The sequence below is a fragment of the Megascapheus bottae genome, chromosome 1, assembly GCF_031878675.1.
Source record: "Megascapheus bottae isolate mThoBot1 chromosome 1, mThoBot2.hap1, whole genome shotgun sequence".
NCBI lineage: Eukaryota > Metazoa > Chordata > Mammalia > Rodentia > Geomyidae > Megascapheus > Megascapheus bottae.
The window spans coordinates 39,409,132-39,435,133 of record NC_143509.1 but is presented as its reverse complement, the minus strand read 5'-3'; the positions used below and the strand labels follow the sequence as shown (position 1 = coordinate 39,435,133).

At 36.3% G+C, this 26,002-nt stretch overlaps 1 protein-coding gene across 4 annotated transcripts in view; it reads left to right on the top strand.

Moving 5' to 3' along the window:
• Pex5l (peroxisomal biogenesis factor 5 like) overlaps window positions 1-26,002 on the top strand; it is a 169,895-nt gene that overhangs the window by 53,771 nt on the left and 90,122 nt on the right. The gene's annotated exons all lie outside the window — the stretch shown is intronic.

Sequence of the window (26,002 nt, the reverse complement as noted above, 5' to 3'; positions counted from 1 at the left end):
GACTGAAGGGAATAGCCTTAAAATTTCACTCAGTTAGCTAGATTTAGGATTGCAACTTAGGCACTCAACAGTTTACTTGTTGTCCCTTTCCTAGCTCTACTGTTCTTAGCCATTTTTGGAGACTGTATACTGCTCAGAGCTAGGAATGGATATAGCATCTATCCCTACACCAGGCCTTTCTCACTCCTCAAACCTGGCCTTGGTCAAATAAGACCAAAAAGGGCATAACATGGGCAGTGCTAACAGTCAGGTCCCAAGCTGAAACCTTTGAGAATGTTGGTTCTGAATTATACTTGTGGTTTAATTCAGAAAATATTTCTGAACTTCCCTCTATAATAAGGTAGGCTTTGGAGGGATAAGAACACATAAGCTCATCCAGGTACTCACGATTCAATTTCCTGGAATTGCTTGAAGCTTGATTTTACTTGATTACTACTAAAGTAAAAGAAATTGTAATCTAGGGATTTTTTTCATTCACTCAGTTGTCAACTAGATGCTCATGATGCAAGCATTTGCTTATGTAGGGGTGGAGAGACTATTTCTGATGAGATGATTCAGAAGCCACTTGTAAAGAGGTGATAAAGGAATTGAAACCCAAATGTGAGAAAGAAGTCTTCAAGTTCTGATGGGAGACAGATAGGGAAGCAGTGGTTAAACCTTAAGATGAGAACCAGCCTAGTTGTGTTCCAGAGCCCCAGTTCTGGAACTGGGGTGAGAATAGTGGGTGGGAGATGATTAGGAAAGAGCCAGTCGGTGTTGATTTGGGCAAATTATAGCCCTTTTTAAAAGCTCATCTTGGTTATTAAGGAGAATGATATGGGGTCAGAGGAAGCAGGCCATTCATGAGGGGCTGACTCAGAAGTCCAGGTGAAAAATGAGCACAAGTAACAAGAGTGTGATGGAATCAAGATTTATTGAATGTGCCTATGAATAGGACACTGGTGGTGAAGGGTAGAAAGGTCTCTAGGGTTTTAGAGTGAACATGAGTACCCTAAGCAAAAGTGTTGAATGACTCTGAGGAATATTTGAAGTATGAAGATTGTCTTGGAATCCATTTTTTTAAAGTCATGTGTGGCATAAATGATATGCAGAGTATACCACAAAGAAAAATTTCCATGTAATGCATTAGATACTTCAGGATGCTGACCTTTCCTGTCATGAGCTTATCTGTTTTCATGTTGTATTACAATTAAATTATTGTTAGAGATGTTTCCAGCATACCAGAATAATAAAGTAATTGAAATATCAATATCCCTGTAGCACATTAGTATAGCTTTTATTTTTTTTCTTGGTCTAAAATTAAAATAAATTTCCTAGTGAGTTTGAAACCCCTTTGGACAACTAGTAAAAGATAATAAAAATGAGAGGAAAAAAATCAGAATAGCAACTTAAACCTCCTTTTTGACAAAAATGTAGTATTAAGCATAAGCTCATTTATTACAACAGTCATTAAAAATTACAAAAACTAGAAAAGAACCAACTTAATCATCAAGATCCTTGATCTTGAATATTTTCCAGACATAATAAAAATAAAAACATTTTATGAACTGATAGGAAAACCTTTAAAATGTAGTCTGTGGTAAAAAGCAAGAAAGAGTGAGAAAACAAACTGATCTGAGTGTTTCAAGAACAACACATGAAAGAAAGGAATCATTTGCAGATGTCAAAGTTGAGTGAACCAGGAAGTTGAATAAAACAGAGGAAGTGTTTCCATTATAAACATGTTCAAAAAATTTTTGAACCATGTGAACATAACATCTATTCAAAAATATTAAATGAAGTGAATGAAACAATATTTGATCATTAAAGAATAATCAGAGTAAATGATAAAATTTTTAAGGAAGATGAGTTTCTAACATGAGTTCCTCCTTTTGCTGGATTGCCCAATCCTTGCCTCTCAGATTCTACATATGAGTAATAGAGAGCTAGAATGTCCGTCTACAATAAGAGTGATAGGTAAGTCATTATATTAGTTTGGTTACTTCTTACAGTGCCAAGTTAAGTTTTTGCAGCCCTTTTACTTGCATTTATTCATTTATCCATCAAATAGCAATTGAATGTCTCTTGAGATATACTATATTGTATTCTAAAATATAAAACTTAGTTTTTTCCCCATTAATCCACCTAATACATTTAAAGCTTAAAGATACAAGTAGATCTGGTTCTCTGTGATGATGAAGGTATTTCCATGGTGATAAGAGATTGAGTCACTGGTATGAAATCACACAGGGAAATCGCCTAAGAAGTTTATATACATTTCCTTGTTTAGTGTAGAAGGCAAAACCAAATTACTTCCACTGGTTTTATAGGTGATAACAAGGACTAGATTTCACTTTTGGAGAAAAACACCTTTTTTTATTGAAGAATCTATTAACATTGATTTTTACATCATATTTCAAATAACATATTTAACAAACAAGTATTCATGAAGGGAATCTCTATATACAATCACTGGCACTTAGATTTTAGAACATAATTAAAATTAGGTTGAGGATTTGTATGTCATAGATACATATTAATCTATGTAATAAAACATTATGTCTATAGAGTCATAAATTTTTATGTCTATGTAGTAGTGCTTATATTTTCAATAGCATGTCCATAGCATTGGGTATGCAAATATTGAGTCTTCGCTCTTATACTATTTGGATCTAATAGCCACATTATTAAGGATACCATGTGTCTTTTGTTCCTTTGGTGTTGATTTGTCTCACTCAATATGATTCGCTCTAGATTCATCCACTTCACTGCTAAGGGAAAGACAGCTTCTATCTCTTCTGACGTGAATACTGGTGAGGGTATAAAGTATATTTGTTCCCCTTTTACTTAGGTTTATAAGCATTTATTCACTTGTTTCTTTATTCTAAAAACAGTGGTCCTAAACTGGTTAGACATTGGTCATAGTGAATGAGGGAAGTATGAAGATGTTTCTGATTTGGCCTGTGTCTCAAGAAGGCTGACATCTAGGCAGAGAATAAGGGTGTTTGTGCATACCTAACTGTGCCACATGGAAGAAATGATCATTGCCTTAGAGGAGGCTCAGATTCAAAGTTCTAAAGAGGCAGGTACTGGCTGGGCTGGCAGAGCAACAGCAGGACCCATCTCAGAGGCCACACATATGTGAACAACATCTGTATCCTTTGCTCGCAGTGAGACAGCCAGATTCAGATCTGGCTGTCAGTGGGACAGCCAGATCTCTGGATCTGAATCATGGTTTTTATAGGTTTCTCTATCTTTGTATGTGTGCCTGTTTTGGGGCTTGCACTCAATCCTGGTCATTGTCCCTTAGCTTTTTTGCTCAAGGCTATGGCTCTACCATTTGAGTCCCAGCTTCACTTCCTAAGAGAAATAAAAGTCTCACAGAGTTCCCTTCATGGGCTAGCTTTAAACTATAATCTTCAGATCACAGTTTCCTGAGTAGCTGAGGTTACAGGCATCAGCTATTGATGCCCAGTTATTTTGTCTATCTTTCAAATACATTCTTCTGAAACCTGAGTAGTTATTTTTATTTGTTTTTTAGGGTTTTATTTTTTTGGCCAGTCCTAAGGCTTAAACTCAGGGCCTGGGCAGTATCATGAGCCTTTTTGTGGTTAATGTGCTCTACCACTTGAATCATAGAGCCACTTCTAGCTTTTTATGAGTAGTTTATTGGAGATTAGAGTCTCATGGACTTTCCTTCTTGATTGGTTTTGAATTGAGATTCTCAGATCTCAACCTCCTGAGTAGCTAGGATTATAGGATTAGAAAACAGTGGCTCTGGCTTATGAATAGATTTTAATGTGTACTAACATTTAATTTCACTTAATTAGAAAGAAGCATAGCTTCACTTTTCCCCCCAAGTAAAATGGGAGGTCAGTAACTCTTTTTAGTGCCATTGCCTACGTAAAAACAGTTAAAAGACTTATAAATAAATAATAGCTAGTAATTTAAAACACTATGCTGATTTTACAACTATTGATTTGTTTCATCCTGATATTAAACTTAAAAGTGAGATAGTATTGTGCCCATTTTACAGGTGGAGAAGTTGAGGCATTGCAAAATACTGTTATCTCTACTCAAATAGCTATTGTGTAGTAAATCTAGGACTGAATCTAGATCTGTCTGATTCTAAATCCAGATGCTAACCCTTATACCAGTGGTTTGCAGAATCACCTAAGGTGCTCATAGAATTACAGCTTGATAGCTTTACTCCTAGAGTTTCTGATTCAGTGAATTTGATGCTGCCTAGGGGTCTAAGTCTATTTCTCTGCCAGGTAAAGCATTAAGAGGCAGTGGAGTGGTAAAGTAGTAACTTTTTTTGCAGTGAAAGTAAAATACAGACTCTCTGTGGAGAGGGCCGCCAGAGCAGGAAGCACATCGCCTCTATAGTTCTTGGAGGCAGGTTTTTTTTTAAAATTTTGCCTGTACTAGGGCTTGAACTCAGAGCCTGAGCACTGTCCTTGGGCTTTCTTAAGCCTGCCTATCTCATTTATTACTCTGTCTGTTATAGTACCTAGAAATATTTGTTGACTGATTAACTTACTACTCTGTAATCTGTAATATTCCAGGCAACAAGTCTTAATTGAAAGGCTTTCCCAAGACAACCACTTGAATACTTGATCACATGCAAAGGAATAGTAGTTTTAATGCTACCTCATGGGCAAAGAGCAGCTAGACAGGGCTATAAGCACAGTTTTATATGATTGAGTTCCTGTGGAAATGAGAGTGGGAAACTGCATTGTAGAAGGGGTTCACATTTAACACTCCAGCTGCACAAACATGGGAGAGGGGAATTGCATTGTGGAGAGGGGCTGCCACTTGAGATTACAGCTACCTACATCACCTGTTTTCAGGTAAAAGCCTATGTTACTTGTTTTCAGGGAAAGGCCTGTGTCATGTGATTTCAGGGAAAGCCAGTTTGGGTTTTACTGAGGGTCTAAGGTGGCAAACTGGGTAAGTAGACTCAGGAGGAAAGGCTAACAATAGTTACAGTGGTTACAGATGTGTTTTCCTAGCTTCAGAGAGAATTTGCTGCACATTACACATTGTGGGATGTGGAGAGGGCAGAACAGTGTGAATAGTCGGTAGCACAGCAGCACCATGCTTCTGGGCCTCACTTACAGTCCTTTTCCTGAAGCACTTCTCTGAGATACCTTCTTCCTGTGAAATGATTGCTGGGCTTGTATATGAAGGAAAAAACCGCCTTGCTGAAAAGAAACTAGAATTTAATGAGGGAGAAAAACAAAACCAGCCCACTAATCCACACCAGCTGTGAGGATGTTTCTCCTAGGAGCTGAATTGCAGGAACCTCATTAAAACCCAGTGACTATGTTCCCGTTGAAACAGTACCCAAACTACCCTGGTGCACTGGGGGCCATGCTGACAGACTCATCACTCCAGGGTTTGGGGACCACATATGACTCCCTTCACTCTCAAGTGTGACACACTTGATAGGTTATAATGTAGTGGGAGGTGTTTTCTAGCACCTTCATAAAGAGGATACAGATATTAAAAACTTAAGATGGACCCCATAGCCAGGCACAGTGGACTTTTGGTGATTAATTGGACATAAGAGTCTCATGGATTTTCCTGCCCAGGCAGGTTTTGGACTACAGTTCTCCTGAATAGCTACGATTACAGATGTGAAGCCAGGCGCAGTGGCTCATGCCTGTAATCATAGCTACTCAGGAGGCTGAGTTCTGAGGATTACAGTTCAAAGCCAGATCCAGCACTAAAGACCACAAGACTCTTATTTCCAATTAACCACTAGAAAACTGGAAGTGGTGCTGTGGCTTAAGGGGTAGGGTGGTAGCCTAGAGCTGAATTGCTCAGGGACAGTGCCCAAGCCTAGAGTTCAAGACCCACCAGCACCACCACCACCAACAAAAAAAGACTCCATGCCTGGTACTCCTATGTAAAACAAAATGGAAAAATGCATTTGTAATTTAGTTCAAATATGAATTGCCAGAATCAGAAAGACTTAGGATAGCCTATGTAGTCTCAATCCTTAAGAAAATTCTGTGAGTTCAATGCATTCCCAATCCTTAAGATTCTGTGAGAAATAACAGTACATTAAGGACAACAATCACACATTATATGTTGTCACTTGGTCATCTCATATTGTTATAGTATCTTACCTTGTTATCTGATATATTGTATGTATATTTATTTGGTTATTTGAAATAGGATAGGGAAGGGGGGGAAACAAGATGAGGGGCAGGAGTGGGGGGAGGGAAATGGGAACCAAGACATGAGAAACGGTATCAATGTTTGTGAAGTATTGCACCTTCTATCTGGCGAATATAATGTAACCCTTCTATTAATTACAATACAAAAGCAAAAATAAAAAAGAAGATTCTGTGAGTGTCAATTTTTAATTGAGAAGTTGATGCTGTTATGTTATCTCAATTGTGATGCCATTGGCTAATGCAGAAAAACAGAAGGGAGGTGTTAGTTGTTAGGACCTTTATTATTATTGCCAAGTTCTTTCTCTTATGGTAGAATTCCCTATTAGAAGAAAAGTTTTCTTTCTAAAATTGTTGAATATGTTCTGTGTAATTATTTGGATTGTTTCCTGAAAGGCTTCCCCCAAGAAAATCACTTAGATACTTGGTCAAATACCAAGGAAAAGGAATTTTAGTGTCAGTAACCTGACAGACGATCCGGCAGAGAGTAGCAGCTGCACAGGGCTATCAGCACGGTTTTATAAGGCTGGGTTCATGTGGAACATGAGAGCGGGAACCTGGGCTGTGGAGAGTGTTAACCTGTACAATTATAGCTGCATAGACAAGGAAGAGGGAAATTGCATTGTGGGGAGGGGCTGCCATTTGAGACTGCAGCTACCTATGTCATTAAAGCCTGTGTCACCTGTTTCAGGGAAAGGACTGTGTCACCTGATCTCAGGGACAGGCAGTTTTGTTTTTGCTGATAGTCTAAAGTAGGAGACTGGGTAAGAAAATGGAGGCGATTTCTATTTACATTTCCTATCTTAAAAAAACAGTAAAAATTATATACTTGATTAGGAATCCATGTTCCTGGCTAGAACTAAAGAAATCAAGGAAATGGGGAGCGTGGTATTCATTTTCATATTAGATCACCTGGATTATTGTGCTACTATTATTTTCTCCATTGATTCTATACACATATATACATATTCTGTTCCATTCTGAAGTCATATACCCATTTATGTAGCAAAGGACAGAATAATTTATTAATAGTACTTTTTGAGCATTTATTAAGTACCCCAAAAAAGTGCTATACTGAGTAAAACTTATGTGGTTTCTATCCTCAGGGAGCTTAGGTTTGTGAAGATATGAAAAGTTTGTTACAGTTTTTTTGTGGGTCTTCCTGCAGTCTGTGTCTCAAGAAGAGATGGGTCTTGTGCAAATGGCTTAATCTCTTTTTTTAAGTTAACATTAGGCAAAATAATGTCTTAATTTTGTAAGATTTTTGTATAAATTAAGTTAGAGCAAGCACTTAACATGTAGCTGTCTAAATCCCAGTAATTCACACCCCCTTTCTCACTTTTGTTGTAATGTTTGTGATTTAAATTTTGCAGCAGTAAAAAAAAGTGTGAGGTCTCTCCTACTCCCCTCCCCACTTAAAGCTAAGGAATGGCTGCTTACACAAAATTTTATTTCTAAAAATCACAAAGTTTTCTGAAAAAGGAGAGAAGGGAAACAAGTTAATTTCTGTTTAAAACTGAAAGGATTGGGAGGAAGGCATCTGTAGCAGAGAGCACTGACTGATTCTGACCTACAGACATGGGAGAACCTACAGCAGACAGCCCAGAGAGCCTGCCCACATCCATCAGGACAGTCCTCTTGCCTAGCTTCTCTCCTGTCTCCAAAAAATAAAACAGGAGCTGGGAATTGGGAGAGGCAGATTCCTATTGTCTACTGGACAGTTTGTCAAGATTATCTTGAGAGAACTAAGAAAAGCTTCTCACACTTTCCTATTTTAAAGAAGTTATTTGCTTTTCAGGATTTGTTTTATTTTGTTTTTCATTTCAAAGGTAAGAGGATTGCGTAAAATCATCCGCTAAATTTACTTTCCTTCAGCAAATGTGATGTATGCAGGTGCTGACAGTGAGCTGTTCAAGGCCCACTCAGGGCCATTGCCAGAAAAATTGCTTGTGAGGAAATAAATATCCTGTCATGATGACCCTGCCAACACCTACAATCAGAGTCCTTACATATCGATATTTAAATAGTATTTATATTGGATAATATTGATACTATGTACTAGTAGTCAAATTTAACTAAATATTTATATGTAATATATTCAAATAATTGATTTGAATAGTATAGTTAAATATTTTACAATATTTATCAAGTATGTACTAGTGGAAAGATCTTCAGCGTCAGGGTTAAAGCCATATTCACGTCCCACCACTGTTCCTTAACTTCAGCATTATTAAAGGAAGCATCAGAATCTGCTTTGTTAAAATGTTTCAAAGAGTCTATTTAATCTCCTGACATGAATGGCTTAGCAGAGAGCACTGTAACTTCATAGACCTTTTCCTTTTTGCAAATGACAAAAAGTAATCTAAGATTTATAGATGTGAAACTACTGGATTGAATGAGACCAAATCTCATATGAAATCCACAGGTAGCCTGAAATACAGAGTATCCTAGAGAGCTGATAACACAGAACTCAGGGGGAAGGAAAGAAAAGAAAGAAAAAATAAAACAGCTTACATTATCATTCTGTGAGAAATTTTGCCCTGTGTTTAACGTAACAAATTTTATATCCTTTTAGGTATGATAAACAATGAAGAGATGGTTTAAAGTATGTGGGAAGACGTATGTAGGTCTGTTCAAATACTGCATCTTTTTATATAAAAGACTTAAACAGGTTTTGGCATCCAAGTGACATCTCGGAGTCGATCTCTGTATTACAGAGATCAACTGTATTACCACACCTGCCAACATTTAGCTAAGTGCCTGACTTTGTGCAACTTGTTCTATTTGGCCTTTAAATATTTGTTTTATGAAATTAGAATATAAGTATAACTGCCCTAAACATGTGTTGATGAGACCTTACTGAGAGCTATTTGTAACATGATTAAAACGGTTTGGTAGTTTATCTCATTTAACTAGATAATCTTATAGCTGATCTTCTCTTTGCACAATGACATTTTTCCAATACGTTTACAGCTCTGAGTAGTTTCCTTAGAAGAAGAAACTTTTTATGTTTACTGTTTCACATCAAATAAAGAAAGGCTTTTGTTATTGGAAGCTACATATTAAAGTCATCTTCTCTTGTGATGCCTTTATAAATGTTGTCCTGTGCCTGCCTCATTCTATTGTTCAGGAAATGGTTTAACTCAGAGAAATCAGAACATTCTCTCCACTTTGCTTCAGGCAGAACTCATAACCACTGTATTTTCACATAAAACATAGTGACAATTTTCAACTTTTTCCAATAATCTTCAAACCTTGGGTAACTTTTCTGCACATCTCTGATCACTAAGTTAATTTTTGTTGGTCTCAATATTACTGAACATAAGTGTACTAGACCTTCCTTAAGGCACTTCCTTAATTATTAAAGTTATAGTTTCTTTATTTTATTTTAACCTCTATATCAGCCGAGTCTCCCTAAAACTCAGGATTGAGATAAGATTGACTAGTGGTTCCCTTGAACTGTGAAATTCAACACCTCCTGTAGCAGCACTACTTCACAAAACTTCTGTGAATTCTAGAGATACTAACTTTTCTGACTCTCTTCTGCTTTGTCAGGCTTGTTTGTGGACTTTATGCAACAAATATTTGAGTATTAGAATACCTACTTTGTGCTTGGCCTTCTTTAGAGTTCTTCATGTATTGCACTACGTAAAACATAAAAATTGCACACACACACACACACACACACACACACACACACACACACACACACACACACACACACACAGAGGCCGCTGGTCTGTCTTCCCTTCTTTCTCTACACCTCATCAGTCTGAACATGGAACTTGGCACTCTTCCTCAGTTACAAGCTAAAAATACTGCATCATACATATTACATCTTACAATATACACTTGTGTCTACAGAGGAAATCACTGAGGGCTCGGGGAAAACAGGAGCCAGGTAGAGAACTAGATTCCTACAAGAAATACCTTTAATTTTGTAGTGTATTTTTTTAGCAAATCTTTATGCTTTCCTCTTCCATACTACCAAATTCTTTCTCTTTCATATTGCAAAGTATATTTTAATCCAAAGTAAATGGAATTCCCACGGTCTTTACAAGGGAGTTGCAGAAAATGGAAAAAGCCCAAGTACTCTAAGCTCTGAATAGCCTTTTCCTAGCTACTGGAAAGGGTTACTAAATTCTTAGCCAGGAGCCATCACCATCCTAAGCTTAGGATGGTCCTAAAAGGGTATGGGAAGCAAATAGTCCCGTCCTTTAACAAAGGATTAGATAAAAACCTCAAGAAGTCTTTGGCAAACAGATCAGCCTTTACTCTAACCATCTTTTCATGCTTTCGTTCAATCATCCATTCAACAAGACTTTATTTAATATCTTTTTCCAAAAAACCCTGAATTTAGGCAACAAAGTATAATGAGATCCAATGCAAAAACCTCAAGGAACTCACAATCTACACTTTAATTAAAAATACAAGGAGGATGATTAATGAGCTGAATCTAAGGGGAAAGTCCTCGGGTAACAAAAAGGAATTCCAAGTGAAGAAAATCGCCTCTGCAGAGATAAAAAAAATGTCCTAATAGCTCAGAGCACCTAAGTGGTGAGTTTTAAGAGAAAGGGATAAAAGAGGAGCCTGCAGACCTTAGTTCCTTTCCCTCAAGAAGATTCCATGATATAATATGACTTAATAGGAAATATGCCATCACAGAAAGAACTGAAAAGAGAAACAAGGAAAACCCTACAGACTTAAAAGAAACATAACTAGACAAAAAATTCTGTGTCTATTTAAATTATATATTTTAATTCTTCCCCATAATGATGCCTTCTTTGATTATTGTTTGTCGAGGTCCTTCGTCCCCAACATTCTGGCGCCCCTCGTTGGGCGCCAGAATGTCTGGGTCTTTTGTCCCTGGTCCCTCTTGATCAGCAGGAGGGATAGGAAGAACAAGCCCCTACCAGGGGAAGCCAAGAGAGAAGGCCCACTGACCAACCGCCTGCACCCAGCCCTCCTCCAGACCACAAACAGAAGAGGCAGGGAGGTTCATCAAGGCAGGAATATCTAGGCCCCCACGCCCCCTATTCAGGAATTCCCTCTAGCTAATATACCCTCACTGTAGGTCTCAGCAGAGAGTGATAAAGCAATAACACATTTGTATCCAATGGTAATCAAATCCTGCGCCCTGCCTCTTGCGCCTTGCCTTGTCTCCTGCCCCTTGCGTCTTGCCTCTTGCGTGTTGTCTTGCCTCTCAGCAGAAAGTTATTCACAATACTGATGATATAGCTCAAAATTAGACATGGCATTACTCGGCTCCCAGCAATTGTTATGTAATTTTGGTTTTATTTATTGGAAATCAAACACAGCAACAATAAAATACTGAAATTCAATACCTATGTCTATTTCTAAGTAAATCCTCTCAAAGAAAATAAGAGGAGTGTGTGTTTCCATCAAGGAAAATGTGCCAACTTCATTTTCACTTTTCCAAGAAGAACTCAGAATGTAAACCTATTAAACACATTGCTTTTTTTTTTTTTTTTGCCAGTCCTGGACTTGAGCTCAGGGTTTGAGCACTGTCCTTGGACTTTCTCAAGGCTAGCGCTCTACCACTTGAGCCTCAGCACCACTTCCAGCTTTTTGCTATGTATGTGGGGTACCAAGGAATTGAACCCGGGTCTTCGTGCATGCTAGGCAAGCACTCTACCACTAGGCCAAACTCCCGGCCCCACATTGCTTTTTTTAAGCTCTTGGAAAAATCAGGTAGAAAAAATTGTATATGCTTTTGAAACTTCTAAATCTTGATGACTTTAATATAAAAAAGTTTTATAACAATGTAGGTAGAATTTTAGTAAAATTCATAACATCTCAAAATAATTTGCAATATTTTTTTTGCCATTTTTGGAGCTTGAGTTCAGGGCCTTATCACTGTTCTTGTACTTTCTCAGGTCTAGAGTCTACCACTTGAGCCACAATACCACTTCCAGCTTTTTTTTTAACCAAGGAATCGAACGTGGGTCTTCATGCATGCTAGGCAAACACTAGGCCAAACTCCCAGCCCCTGCAGTAGGGTTGTCAGTGAAATCAAGACCAGAAAATGAAGTCAATTTTTATGCTTTTGAATAAATTAGCTATAAAACAATTACCTAAAGTAACTGTCACTACCTAAGGAGAAACATTGAGAAGGCCTTTAACATATGTTAGTAATGGAATAACTAGAATTTTAATGTAGAATTAATGTTTTTACCTTATATACATATATTATATATATATAGAATTAGTATCAGTTTTACCTTATGTAATAAAATGCCAGTATCCGTTAACTTTTTGCTTTTTTCATATATTTTTATTGTAATTAATAGAAGGGTTACATTATATTCACCAAATAGAAGGGGCATTACTTCACATACATTGATACCTTTTCTCATGTCTTGGTTCCCATTTCCCTCCCCCAAAGTTGTTCTTATTTTATTTATTTATTTTTTTGCCAGTCCTGGGCTTAAAGTCAGGGCCTGAGAACTGTCTTTGGATTTTCCTCAAGGCTAGAGCTCTACCACTTAAGCCTCAGCACCACTTCTGGCTATTTTCTATGTATATGGTACCGAGGAATCGAACACGGGTCTTCATGCATGCTAGGCAAGCATTCTACCACTAGGCCAAACTCCCAGCCCAACTATTTGCTTTTATCTTGGGACTTAAAAGGCACAGTGAATTATTTAGCAGTTTGAACTGAGTTCAATCCAAACTTGTTTTAAATGTTAATCTCTTTTGATATATAGCTGAGTTCTACAGTGAAGAAAATGTAAGGGTTTTTAAAAGCAATTTGTAGAAAGTTGAGAAAAACTTCTTGAATAATTTTATATGATATTGAACCTATTTATAATGACATGAAACAGGATTTGGACCTTCCACTACAGTATATATAGGAAAATGTGCTTAATTCTTGGTAGAATAGAAATCACTTCATTCATGCAGGAACAAAATAACCCCCAAATTACCCTAATCCCCAGAATTAGAATCAATATATGTATGTGATAACTACTTACAAATTAACAAACCAGCAACCAGAAATGTGCCAAGAGTCTTAAATCTTCAATTTGGATTTCTTTTGTAGACTTTGAAAGTTATGATCTATTACTCTATGTCTTGGGTTGGATAGAGGTCTAATATGATTCTTTGTCAACCCTAGAGCACATGAAACAGTCTTCATTCATTAACAGTCCTAGAGTATGTTAGAGAGTTGCAATTGCAGCTATAATTGGCCAGATCTAGACTTGCTTTAAATTCCTGTTGTTAAGGGGAAAGCCTATCATCTTTTCCATTTCAAGCACAGACTATTACTAATGAGAGCTGGGTCTAGCTACAATCCAGACACTGAAAGTGGAGTCATCGTCTGGTTGTCCTCTCTCCCATATTCCTAGATGTCAACAAGTGCAGAATGGAATGGAATTTAGGTTTTGTTGCTGTTTAGAAAATTGAGGTTTGTTGTTTTTGTTGTTGTTATTCAGGAAGCAAATTTTGTACATCTATCTATAATTATAACCCATGCCCTACATTTGGCATTAATGAGGACTGTGATTGTGGCCAGAAAGTTTCATAAAAACTTAAAATGAGATAGGCAGTGGTGGCTCACACCTATAATCCTAGCTACTCAGGAGGCTGACATCTGAGGATCATGGCTCAAAGCCAGCCCAGGCACAAATGTTTGTGAGACTCTCATCTCCAATCAACCAGCAGAAAACCAGAAGTGGCAGTATGGCTCAAAGTGATAGAGCTGTTCCCTTGAGCTTGAGCTAAAAAACTCTGGGACTGCTCCCAGGCCCACAGGCCCAAGTTCAAGTCCCACGAGTGACAAAAAAAAAAAAACAGAAATAAAATGGTACATGGGCATATTCCAAAAAAAAATAAGACTTACTGATTTGTGATGACTCAAAAAAGAAAACTAGTTTTTATTTAAACCATTCAGATATTCAAGAAGTTACAATGAGTATTCAAATTTGATGTCTTTCATACCTAAGTCAAAACACAAGAGGATTTATCTGAAAGCCAGAGACAAACTGTAAACTGTGTCTCAAAATCTGTTTTCCTCCCAGAAGAGCTTTTACATATATATATATATATGCATATATGTACAGATACCTATAAAATACCTATATGTTTACATATATGCATATTAATGTTTATATTATATAATTATATAATGCTATTGTATAATGATGTAATATAATATATCAAGTTATTATATACACTATATAATATATAAAATGTATCTATTATGTGCACTATATATAATAACATTATATATAATCTGTGGTAGATGGTTGCCTCTCAAATAGGCTGCTTTCAATATATTCTGTTTATCAGTTACATGTTTTGACTGATATCTATGTTAACTAAGTAAACTCTTCTAAAGGTATACATTTAATAAACTTTCAGTTGGAAACAACTGTCTTCGAGCATTCAGATTTGGAAATCAAAAGAAAATCGATTTTACATGAGAAACTTCTTCTGAGTAGCTCCAAACTATAATTTGAAATCATATCCCAAAACTTTAGTTCCACTTGAGAAAGCAGAACTCCTGTTGGCACTGACTAACCACTTCAGACATTATCTTTATTCATTTGAATTTCTTTTGGGCACCTCTCCCTGGCAAGTAGGTAATAAGCCTGTGACAGGTAGCCAAGGTTCAGAATTTCTACTTGACCATATCTAGAAAGTGGTTTTGTTCAGATTAGAAACCACAGAAAATAACCATTTGAGAAAGCTTAAAATAACATTTTTATATTTAGTAGAAAAATTAGAAAGACATTAGAAAAGTCTAAGAATTTTTTAAAGAATTAACTAATGTGAAAGGACTTTGTAATTGCTGATATGCTGCTATTCAGTTATGGTATTAGCTTGCTCTGGCTTGCATAACATACTAAGTTACTTAGTACTTATTTTCTCTGATCTCTGGAGATTTGAGATCAAAGTGTTATAGGAGTGGTTACGTTTAGCAGCCTGGTCTTGTTTTCGATCTTTATTTCTGTGCCATAATCGTCTTTCTGATTTAAGCTGCCTAAACGCTGGTCCTTGCTTGTTGGTGGCAGAGATGCATATTTGTACTTAGTTTTCATTATCTATATGTTGATTATTTTCTGCCTCTACTAATGTTAAATTCTTGAATTTCCACTTTTACCTGATGTACCCTGAAACTTGTAAATCAGAGTTCATCACGCTGTTATGGAAAATAGCCAGAAAAAAAACCCAACTAGAAATAACTCAAATGTCCATAAGTAGCTGAATTGGTAAATTGTGAGATATTCAGATGGTAGAATCCTATAGAACTTACTTCATGAATTAATAGAAATATAATAGTGCATTCTTAAGCCAACAGAATCCATGAACTCTATAGTAACAGAGTCATTTAATCCTGAGCTAAGTACCTACCAAGTGCCAGGCATTGCAGAAAAATGTATTCATGTATGTTATGTTTTATTTATTTATTTTTATTGTCAAGGTGATGTATAGAGGGGTTACAGTTACATTCATCGGGTGGTAGATACATTACTTCTTTTATTCCATATGTTTTTTATTGTAATTAATAGAAGGGCTACATTATATTCATCAGATAGAGGGTGTATTGCTTCACATACATTGATACTATTTCTCATGTCTTGATCCCTATTTCCCTCCCCCACCTCCGCCCCACATCTTGTTCTTTTTGGGGGGGATGGAGGATCTTGGAGCTTGACCCCGGCACTGTCCATAAGCTCTTCAGCTCAAGGCTACTGCCCTACCCTTGAGCCAAGCCCTACTTCCCATTTTCTAGAGGTTAATTGGAGATGAGTTTCATTTGTGCCTGGGCTGGCTTTGGACCTTGATCATTAGATCTCAGCCTCCTGAGTATCTAGGATTACAGGCATGAGCCACCACTCCCGGCTTACTTCTTGAACATTGGTACCCCACCCCATGATTTTCTCCCACTTTCCCTCCCCAATCCCCTAATCATCGTGTTTTTCCCATTCCTTTTCTTATTTCAAATAAACAAATAAATGTATATACAATATACCAGGTACCAAATTCAGATACAGTAATAACATCAGATAAACCATAAAGGAAAAAAAGAGAAAATAAATAACATAGAACCTTATGTACCATGTTTTTAATTCTCATGAAGTTTTGAAGTTTATAGAAATTCTGTCCTATTTCTGAAGGTAAAATGGAGACTTAGAATAATTCACAAAGGCAGAACTGAGATGGTAACTTCTGCATTGACTCCAGCCCAGTGTAGGTACCCTTTTCATCCTCTCTTTTCCTCTGCTGACCCTTGCAGAGTCAGTTCAAATACTGTCCTATACCTGTAACAGGCTATGTTAGGAATAATTATCCTGACCCCTCTGATTACATACTAACCATGGCTCACAACTCAAAAGTTTCTCCATATTTTCCCTAATTCTTCATAGAATGAAAGATATCATCTGGTTTAAATTAATTGAGAGCCATTATGAAGAGTCATGCCATACATTACCACTGATGATCAGGGGAATATCAAGGCAAACTCAGAATGTTATGGTAGACCCCTGAAAGCCTTAGCTACTCTCTTGGAACTTGTTTCAGGAGTCAAACACATGGTACACAACTTGTCTTTGGCCTCATTTCTTTTTTTTCATATATTTTTTATTATAATTAATAGAAGGGTTACATTATATTTGCCAGATAGAAGGTGCATTACTTCACATACATTGATTCCCTTCCACCTGTCTTGATCCCCATTTCCCTCCCCCCCACACCCACCCCTCATCTTGTTTCCCCCCTTCCCTATCCAATTTCAAATAACCAAATACAAATATATCCGATATATCAGGTAACAAAGTGAGATACTGTAACAATATGAGATAACCAAGGGACAGCAAAAGAGATGAGAGATAACATAGTACCTTAAGGACAACAATCATTCATTATATGGCTTTTGTTTCTATATCCTAGAGATCCTTTCATTTAGCGTCACTTTGGCCTCATTTCTATAATTTCCTTTTCCTAAGTTATAGCAGCAAAACTAAGGTGTTTGGTAACTAAGTAACAAATGGCCATAACCTATTTGCACCTGCCAGAAAATAAGGAAAGTTTCATTGAAGGTCCCTGAATAGGCAGGCTCCAAGGACACTGTTCTGGTTCATCAATTAGAAACAGAATTTGCCTGAAATACTCATAAAGGAAGTGAATTCCTATTCAACAATTAATTGTTCTCCTCTACAATAGAAGCATTATAATATAATTCCACCTTGCAGCATGGGTAAATTTGCTATTTTCAATAATAATTCAATAATGTAGTAACAGTGTATTATATGGTCTGTCACACACACACACACACACACACACACAGTTTTATTTACATGTCAGAATATATTTTTAAGCAACTTTACTGAAAATATAAAGTTTAATATATTTCTAATTATATACTTGATTCCTTTGATAAACATTTTATCAAATTCAGATTCTCTTTCTATCAACGTTAGCCATATTATATAGTGTCAATATCTTAAATAATTTCAAAAATGCCATATATATTTGTTTTATATACTTAGTTATCTGTTGTGTCCCCAGAGATCTGTACCAAATAATACAAAAGTGGTTCCAAGAAAATGTAAAGTCTTTGCTTTCAGGAGGTAGTTTCACCAATGAGAGAAACATTTTGCAAAGCAGTGATTATAAGGTCCTAGGAAGAAGTTCGAACTCTTCAAGAATGTGGGATACTGAATGCTTCTGTCCAAGTAAATTACCGTTACCAGAATAAAAAGAATAACAGAGAGGGCCAAGAGTTTGGCCTAGTGATAGAGTGCTTGCCTACATACACGAAGACCCGGATTCAATTCCTTGGTACCACATACATAGAAAAAGGTACTGTGGCTTAAGTGGTAGAACTCTAGCCTTGAGAAAGCCCAAGGACAATACTTAGGCCCTGAGTTGAAGCCCCAGACTGGCAAAACAAAAAAAGAATGACAAAGAATGCCTTGGAACCAATCTGTGACTCTGGTATTTAAAGGTATATATTTTTATTCATTCATCTTATTGGAAGGTTATACATTCAATTTTATTCTTACATCTCTACACATCTACACTGTATTCCAATTAGCCTCAACCCCTCTGATAAGATTTTCTGTTCCCCTTCTTTTCAATAAATGGCTTTCTCATTCTATTTTCCTAGTTGCAAATAATCTATTTTGACAGTATTCAAGCTCCTTTATCTTCTTCTCCAGCCCAGGTCCCTATCACTGTTGCCACCCACAGTGTTTATTTCTTTTCCCATCTCCAATCAAGATAATTTTTTAATGAAAGAAGAGACACAGATTTAATGGAACTTTCTCAGGTACATTCTTGGATGGTTAGAAATGACGCTATGGCAGGAAGAATAAAGTACTAAAATATTAAAGTACTGAGATAGTTATCTGGTGGTGGGATTATTTACCTTGAAGCAAACCACAATCAATACTATTTGCCAATGCTTTCTGCCTCAATCTCAAATAGTCGAGTTTGTAGAGAGTGTGTTTTAAGGACTACAAGATGAAAGCTACAAAGTGTGCCCCCAGTGAGACTTGTGAGTACTGGCAATAAAGACTTCCCAACTCACTAAGAGAAAAAGGAACAGGAATAAGGGCTTTAAGTGTGGGAAGGGCTGGGATGTTAGTTTGGGGCATTAAACGACTTGACTTGGCTGCACAGTGACAGCTACATGCCATGCTGACTCCAGGAAACACCAAGCCTAAAGTGCCAATTCATCCATTAGGCACTGTAGACAGAAGATACAGAACCCATAGACTCTGCCATGAAAGGACGATTCCATAATATTGAATATGTAATAATAAATCCAGTTTGGATAGCGTTTGTCTTCATACTGATGCAATCATGAACAAATGTGTATTTATAATGGAATGGGTCTATGAAGGCAGAAGTGCCTAGAGCCTTCTCATTTTGGATGAATCATTCAGGAAAGTAATTATCCATGGGGCAGGCTTAGAATCCCAGCAAATCCCATGGATATAGGTTTGCAGACAAAGGCCACAGAGACCTATCATTGTCCTCTACCTGATTTCCACCACCACCCATCTATAGTCTGGAAGGGCAAAGCAAAAAGAGCCAATTAGCACATAGCCAGACAGGAACCTTATTACCCCAATCTCAGGAGATTCCTTGAAGACATATACACCTGGATCTGAAAAAAAAAGAAAGAAAAGAAAAACAACCTGAGTAGGTAAACAAATAATAAGGGGAAAATATATGGTTAACAAGAAATCCCTCTCTTAAACTTTCTATGTCATTATTTATAATAGAGAGGTGCTGGCTTATTTGTTTTAACTTGACTACTCATTAGATCATCAGAAATCACATTATTCCCAGGTACAAACAGACCATTGAACCAGCGGAGAATTCATTATGACTTGTAAATTCCATATATGAATCTGATTAAGAGAGAAATCTCTTCTTGCTTTCCAATTAATTGCAACTGAATTACAAGATGTTTAAAAACAAGAACCAGTGTGCCCAGAATTCATTGTATTTCCATGACTTTAAAAATATATACAACACTGTTAAGGATTAAGGGATGAGTGTGAGAAAACCAGACCAGCCCCAATCTTAGTCTTTGTGAGAGGAAATGTGCATGAGCACACGTAGCTGGGAAAGGGCTCAGAGTGACAGGCAGGGATCACCAAGGCTCAAAGGCTATTGGGATACCTTGATCTGGCCTTTTCCCAAGTTGGGATTTTGAAAAGTCCATGACAGGTGATTAGACACATACCTTCCACAGTGAAAGATTGCCATGCTGGCTCTGAACAAGAGAGAAGCCATCAAAAGTTAGTCTGTGTGGCCAGTTTCCTGTAGGTGCTTAAACTAGAGCACAGCATTTGTGACACACATTCGGTTTTAGCACACTCAAAACTAAATAACATTTCCAACAGCATTGCTGAAATTACAGAGGAGTTTGTTTACATGTATGTGTATATGAAAAAATTATACCTAAGAGAAGAATACTTACAAGTTTGATAGTGATATGTCTGCCTTTAAAACATTCAGTCTACCAAAAAAATGAATCTCTAATATTGTCAAAACAAAATATAATATTTTATAAGAATATAAGACAATATTGGGCTGGGAGTTTGGCTTAGTGATATAGTGATTGCCTTGCATGCATGAAGACTCAGATTCAATTCCTCGATACCACATACTTAGAAAAAAAAACAGAAGTAGTGCTGTAGCTCAAGTGGTAGAGCTCTAGCCTTGAGAAAAACCATGGATAATTACTTAGGACCTGAGCCCAAGCCCAGGACTAGCAAAAAAAAAAAAGAATGTAAGACAGTTGTTTTTGCTTTCCAATTTCTGTATTTTCTCCAATTTTAACAATAATGTGTTGTTTTTATAATCAAACCAAAAAGGGTGCTGTTATAATTCATATATAAAAGTTATCTAGTATTATAGACTTTTACTTGTCCTCTATCTTAATATATTTCCATTTCTTTTGCTCAGTATGTCTGATAAGACCCATATTATCATTGATGGATTAAGAATAAGAAGTATTTCATAGACCTCAAGAAAATGTTCATAAATATAGCAAATGGTCTTTAGTTAACATTTAGTAAGAATTAGAGGATCCTAATCCTTTTAAGCCTGCTAAGACCTCTGGAATAAAAAAGGGTCCATACATGAAATCCTTTGGCTAGTTTTCCATAAAAGAATTAAAATAATTTTGTAAGAAATTCTGAATAAAATTATGGATGACTGACTATTCCAGAACAGAAAAATAAATACATTTTTCTTAAAAACTAAGTGTTCAGTGGCAAAGAACTTTCCTTCCAGCCAGAGACCCTGAATAAAATCCTAAAGACCACAAAAAGTAAAAATAAAATGCTTATACATGGAGAGTGACAAGTGACTATAACCTAAAATTTAACTTTTGATCAATATGACAGAATAGCTAGTGAAGGCCTAAAGTAGATCCTTCCAGCCACCCTCAACCAAAGAAACAGGGTATAATTGTAGCAGGATGAAAGCATGCAGGCCAGGGAGATCTAGGGCCCCTCTGGCTCAGCTACAAAATAATTCTGAGGCCCTGATCAAATCACACCATCTCTGAAGTTCAATGTCCTCAACTATCTAAGGAAGATTATATCCAGCCACAGAATTGTCATGGGTCAAATAACTAAAATTACCTCAGACATTTTAGCATGATAGTTTCTCAAAACAGCTGAAGTTGAGAAGGACTAGAGCAGCTATCAGCCCATCTGAAGGTATTCTCAAGGTCTCCAGTGAAAGGATCCTGTGACATCCAATATTTCCTCTTTTCTGTCTTTCTTTTTTTATTGTAATTAATAGAAGAGTTAAAGTTATATTCACCAGATGACATCCAATATTTTCTGCTGTGAATTTTCCATTACATAAGAAATAGTGGGACAAAATTGAGGGGTATTTTTTTTGGTTCTGTTTCAATTTTTATGGATGGTGTTTTTTTTTGTTTTTTGTTTTTTGTTTTTTTTGCCAGTCCTGGGCTTGAGCTCAGGGCCTGAGCACTGTCCTTGGACTTTCTCAAGGCTAGAGCTCTACCACTTGAGCCTCAGCACCATCTCTGGCTTTTTTCTATGTTTGTGGTACCGAGGAATCGAACCCGGGTCTTCATGCATGCTAGGCAAGCACTCTACCACTAGGCCAAACTCCTGTCCCTGTTTCTTATTTTTTATTAGTATATTTGATTATATTTAAGAAAGCAATTTATGAATACAATATATCTTGATCAGTGTCACCCTTTCTACATTGTCAGGAATCTCTCCCCTACCCATACCTTTACTATTCTTAATTTTGTAGGATATATACTGGATTCTTGTCTGCATTTCCCCCTCTTCTCTTCTTCATTGATTTACCCCATTCCCCTTGACCTTACCCCACCCCTTTCTATATCTACTGAAGTTTTATTTTGCTGAACTTTTATCTTGGCTTTCTAAAGAATTATACTATTTGAAATCTCCCTTGATTTTGCCATATTTTAGTTAATACATCTGTATATATTTGCATACAACATAATATATTTACTTATGAGTTTGTAAGCTAAATCTATCAGATAAGAGGAAACACGGTCACTTGCATATTCTTTGTTCTTCATTTATTCCTACTTCTGTAATACAACTTATTTGGAATCGGATAGGGAAGGGGGGAAAACAAAATGAGGGGGGTGGGGGGAGTGAATTGGAGACCAAGACATGAGAAACGGTATCAATGTTTGTGAAGTAATGCACCTTCTATCTGGTGAATATAACATAACCTTTCTATTAATTACAATAAAAATATATGAAAAAAAGAATGACTATTCTGAAGAATAAGTCATTGAAAGGTTATCATTTAAGCCAGGCACTTATGGCTCACACTTGTAATCCCAGCTACTCAGGCACTGAGATCTGAGGATCAAGGTTCAAAGCCAGCCCAGGCAAAAAAATTGTGAGACTATCTCTAGTTAACCACCAGAAAACCCAAAGTGGCACTGCGGCTCAAGTGGTAGAGCACTAGCCTACCAAGAAAGAAAGGGTGGGGGGGTAGGGAGGGTAGTGAGGCAGGAATGAGGAAAGAAGGAAGAAAGGTTACCATTTTATATATTTCATTGGTGTTGAAATTAATAATAAATACCAAAAAATTTCCACAGTAAAGCAACAAGCAAAGGAAAAGTTTCTCTTTATGTTGATAAGCTATTTTTGGCTGAAAAGTAATATCTCCATTCCACTAGAAAATTGAGAAAAATGATTTTCCACATGTAATTTAAAAGGAAATATGATTAAATAATTATCAGTTGATGTTATAAAGTAATAATCAACTTCTGAAGTCTCACTACTCTTGCCTGTTCTTAATACAAATGTCACAGGAAATAATGTTCGCAAAATCTAAAGTATATAAACTACTTATGAGTATTTTCAGAATATAGTTTATATTGAATTGTCTTCATGTTATTTCACATAATTAGAAGTGATCAGTATTATTGACACTTTGGTGAAATTTCATTTAGAAAACTGAACTTGAAGACTGAATGATTATACTTATATATAGAGAGAAATTTGAATGTGTTAATGTATATATATATATATTTATATTTGAATGTGTTAAGCCATTGACCTCCATGAAAAAAAAGAAATCTGAATCATTAGTCCTGCAGAGTTGCTGGCAAGCCAAGTTTACTGGTGTTATATAAATTATCAGCCATATTCTGAATTCTACAAGCATTATCCCACAAGATAAATGGAGAAGTCAGAAATAACACAACTTAATTTTATCATACCAGGTACAGAGGTGTTCTAGGAGCTGAGGGAAAATCTTGTTTTGATATATGATTTATTCACTGAACTTGTCAGTGCTTGGATGCTGTATCTGGAGCCACGGAGATGTCATTGTGGGAAACCTTCCCTTTCTGTTTTCAGACTGAACCATGTTTGTAAAACATTGAGAAACTGGGTTTTATCTCAAAAGCCAAAAGACTGTAAAGCAAAGCATTGCTAGCAGGCACTAACACGGTGTCATGACTCTTTTCAGGTAGTAGGTGTAACCTTGAAGAAAAAGTGGCACTGTCTTCAAAAAAGTGACCTGACCCTGGCTTTGGTGGGTTTTTCTGCAAGAAGTAAAAAGCACCGCATGTGAATTGTCCATCCTTTCTAGCTGACCACTGCTTTGTTCTAGAGTTCAGCATGAAAGGACTAATTTCTGTTTTGTTTTTTGTTTTTGTTTTAGTGAGATGGCATGTCCGTTGCTAATTCTAGCTCTTATAGTTGCACATGTAAAAATAACCTATGTAGTTTACGGATTGGTAGCATTTCAAACAAATAATACATTGAATTTTTGATCTGAAATTTTTTGAGATGCTTATCAATTGACTTTTTTTTCTGAGCCCAAGACAAGTTTGAATCATTAGTTTTTATATTATGACTTAGATTTCTTCTTTTAAATATCGTAAGAATTTAAATATAAGCATGCCACTTCGTTTATTGTTATATTACTAGAACTTCTTGGAGCATGAAAAGACTTCTTCACCAATGATTTTGCTCTTCTGAAAATAAAATAAACTTGCAAGAGAACTTTTTATAAGCCATCTTTAGCCTGTAAATGAGTGAAGCTTATAAAGGTGTAATAAGCTACTAGCATATAATGTTTCAAGCAACTAATTTTTGTATGGAAGAGTGTTAAACAATTTAATAATGCCATAATACATCTTTCCCTAGAATTCAGAATAGTATGTATGTCTATTTTAGGAAGTTTACATTGCCTCAATAAAGAAGAAACCTGCAATTATTATGCTGTCTGCCTTGTTAGGCAATGAACTATTAAATTTCCCTTTCTTCTTCGAGAAGTTAGTTATTCTGAGGACTTTTGGTCTAATAATCTTCTCAGAACACACCATTACATCTGTTAAGTAAAATTTCAGAATTTTGTTGTTGCATATTGAAACTAACACATTATCATTCAATAGGGCTAGTTTTCACACCAAATCAAGATGACAAACTTTCAGCATTGTAAACAAGTTACATATTTTAAACTCAGCTAACTATATAAAAGCTTTCTCTTTGTTTTCCTTAAGTGAAAGTTATTGGCTACCTTTTAGAAAGTCAATGCTTAAGAAAACCATTTTATTCCCTAGAATGAACCTACTTTCTGAATTCATACCCAAGATAATACAATTTTAACCTTTGCATTGCTTAGAAATGAACCAAATTTATTAAGTTCTGGCATTAATAGTACCCTTAGCTTTTAATTCCCTTTTCAAGCAAAACATAGGTCCATTTTCCCCCTTATGATATCTCTGTTAGCTGCATTTGTATTTTAAATAAATTTGCAACACAGATAGTGATATGTTCCACCAGTATAAAACTTCCAGGAGGTTCTGCTCAAAGACCTAGGAAAGTAGAAGTTTTTCTTTATTAGATACTTAAACATTTTTTTATTTTTATATAGTATCAAATATTTCTAACTGGGCTGGGAAGGAGTTTTTTGAGGGAGAAGAGTGAGGGTTGTATGTGTATGTGCCTGTCCTGGAGTTTGAACTCTGGACTTGGGCACTGTCTCTGAGCTTTTGTGCTCAAGACTAGTGCTCTAACACTTAAGTCACAGCTCCACTTCTGGCTTTTCGTGGTTAACTGGAGAAAAGTCTCCCAGAGTTTCCTGCTTTCCTGACTTTGAACTGTGATCCTGAGCTGTCAGCCTCTTGAGTCGCTAGGATCACATACATGAACCACTGGTGGCTGTTTTTCTAATCTGGTAAACTCAAATGACATAAATCAGCATTCCCTTTTATCATTAAAAATTTTGCTTGTATAAACCATGCAGAAAATGAGAGAGAGATAGAAAGATCAGTGCCTCAATTAGAATCTTTTACTTTGGAATTTATAGAATTCTTCAGTTAAAAGACATTTCTAAAATTCTACTAAAAATTTCTTGGCCTCAAAAAAAAAAGAAACCATTGAAAATGAAAGAAAAAGAAATTTCAGCAAAGTCACACAACCTCCACAAAGGAAGCTGTAGTGAATTCTGGGTATGTCAAGTCATTGAGGAATTTTCAAGATTTTATGAGTTTTAATACTTTTTAAGGTCAATTCTCTTTAAAATGACAGACTCCAGAGACCACCCAGCAGAAGTCTTATGTAGGAGACAGATCCCAATCCTAATCTTGTCCAAAACACCTGCCATTCAAAATATCTAGGGATTGTATATTTATAAATGAACATAATAGGCAGCTCATTATGTTAAAATCAATACTCAAAAAATGTGTGTGTCATGTTAAGTGCCTTTACATATATTTTACATATAAAAGACTACGTTAAAATTAAATATGTTAGCTGTGAAGGTGAAAAAGTAGCTAAAAGTTCACAGTCTTTTTTCAGATTTTGTGT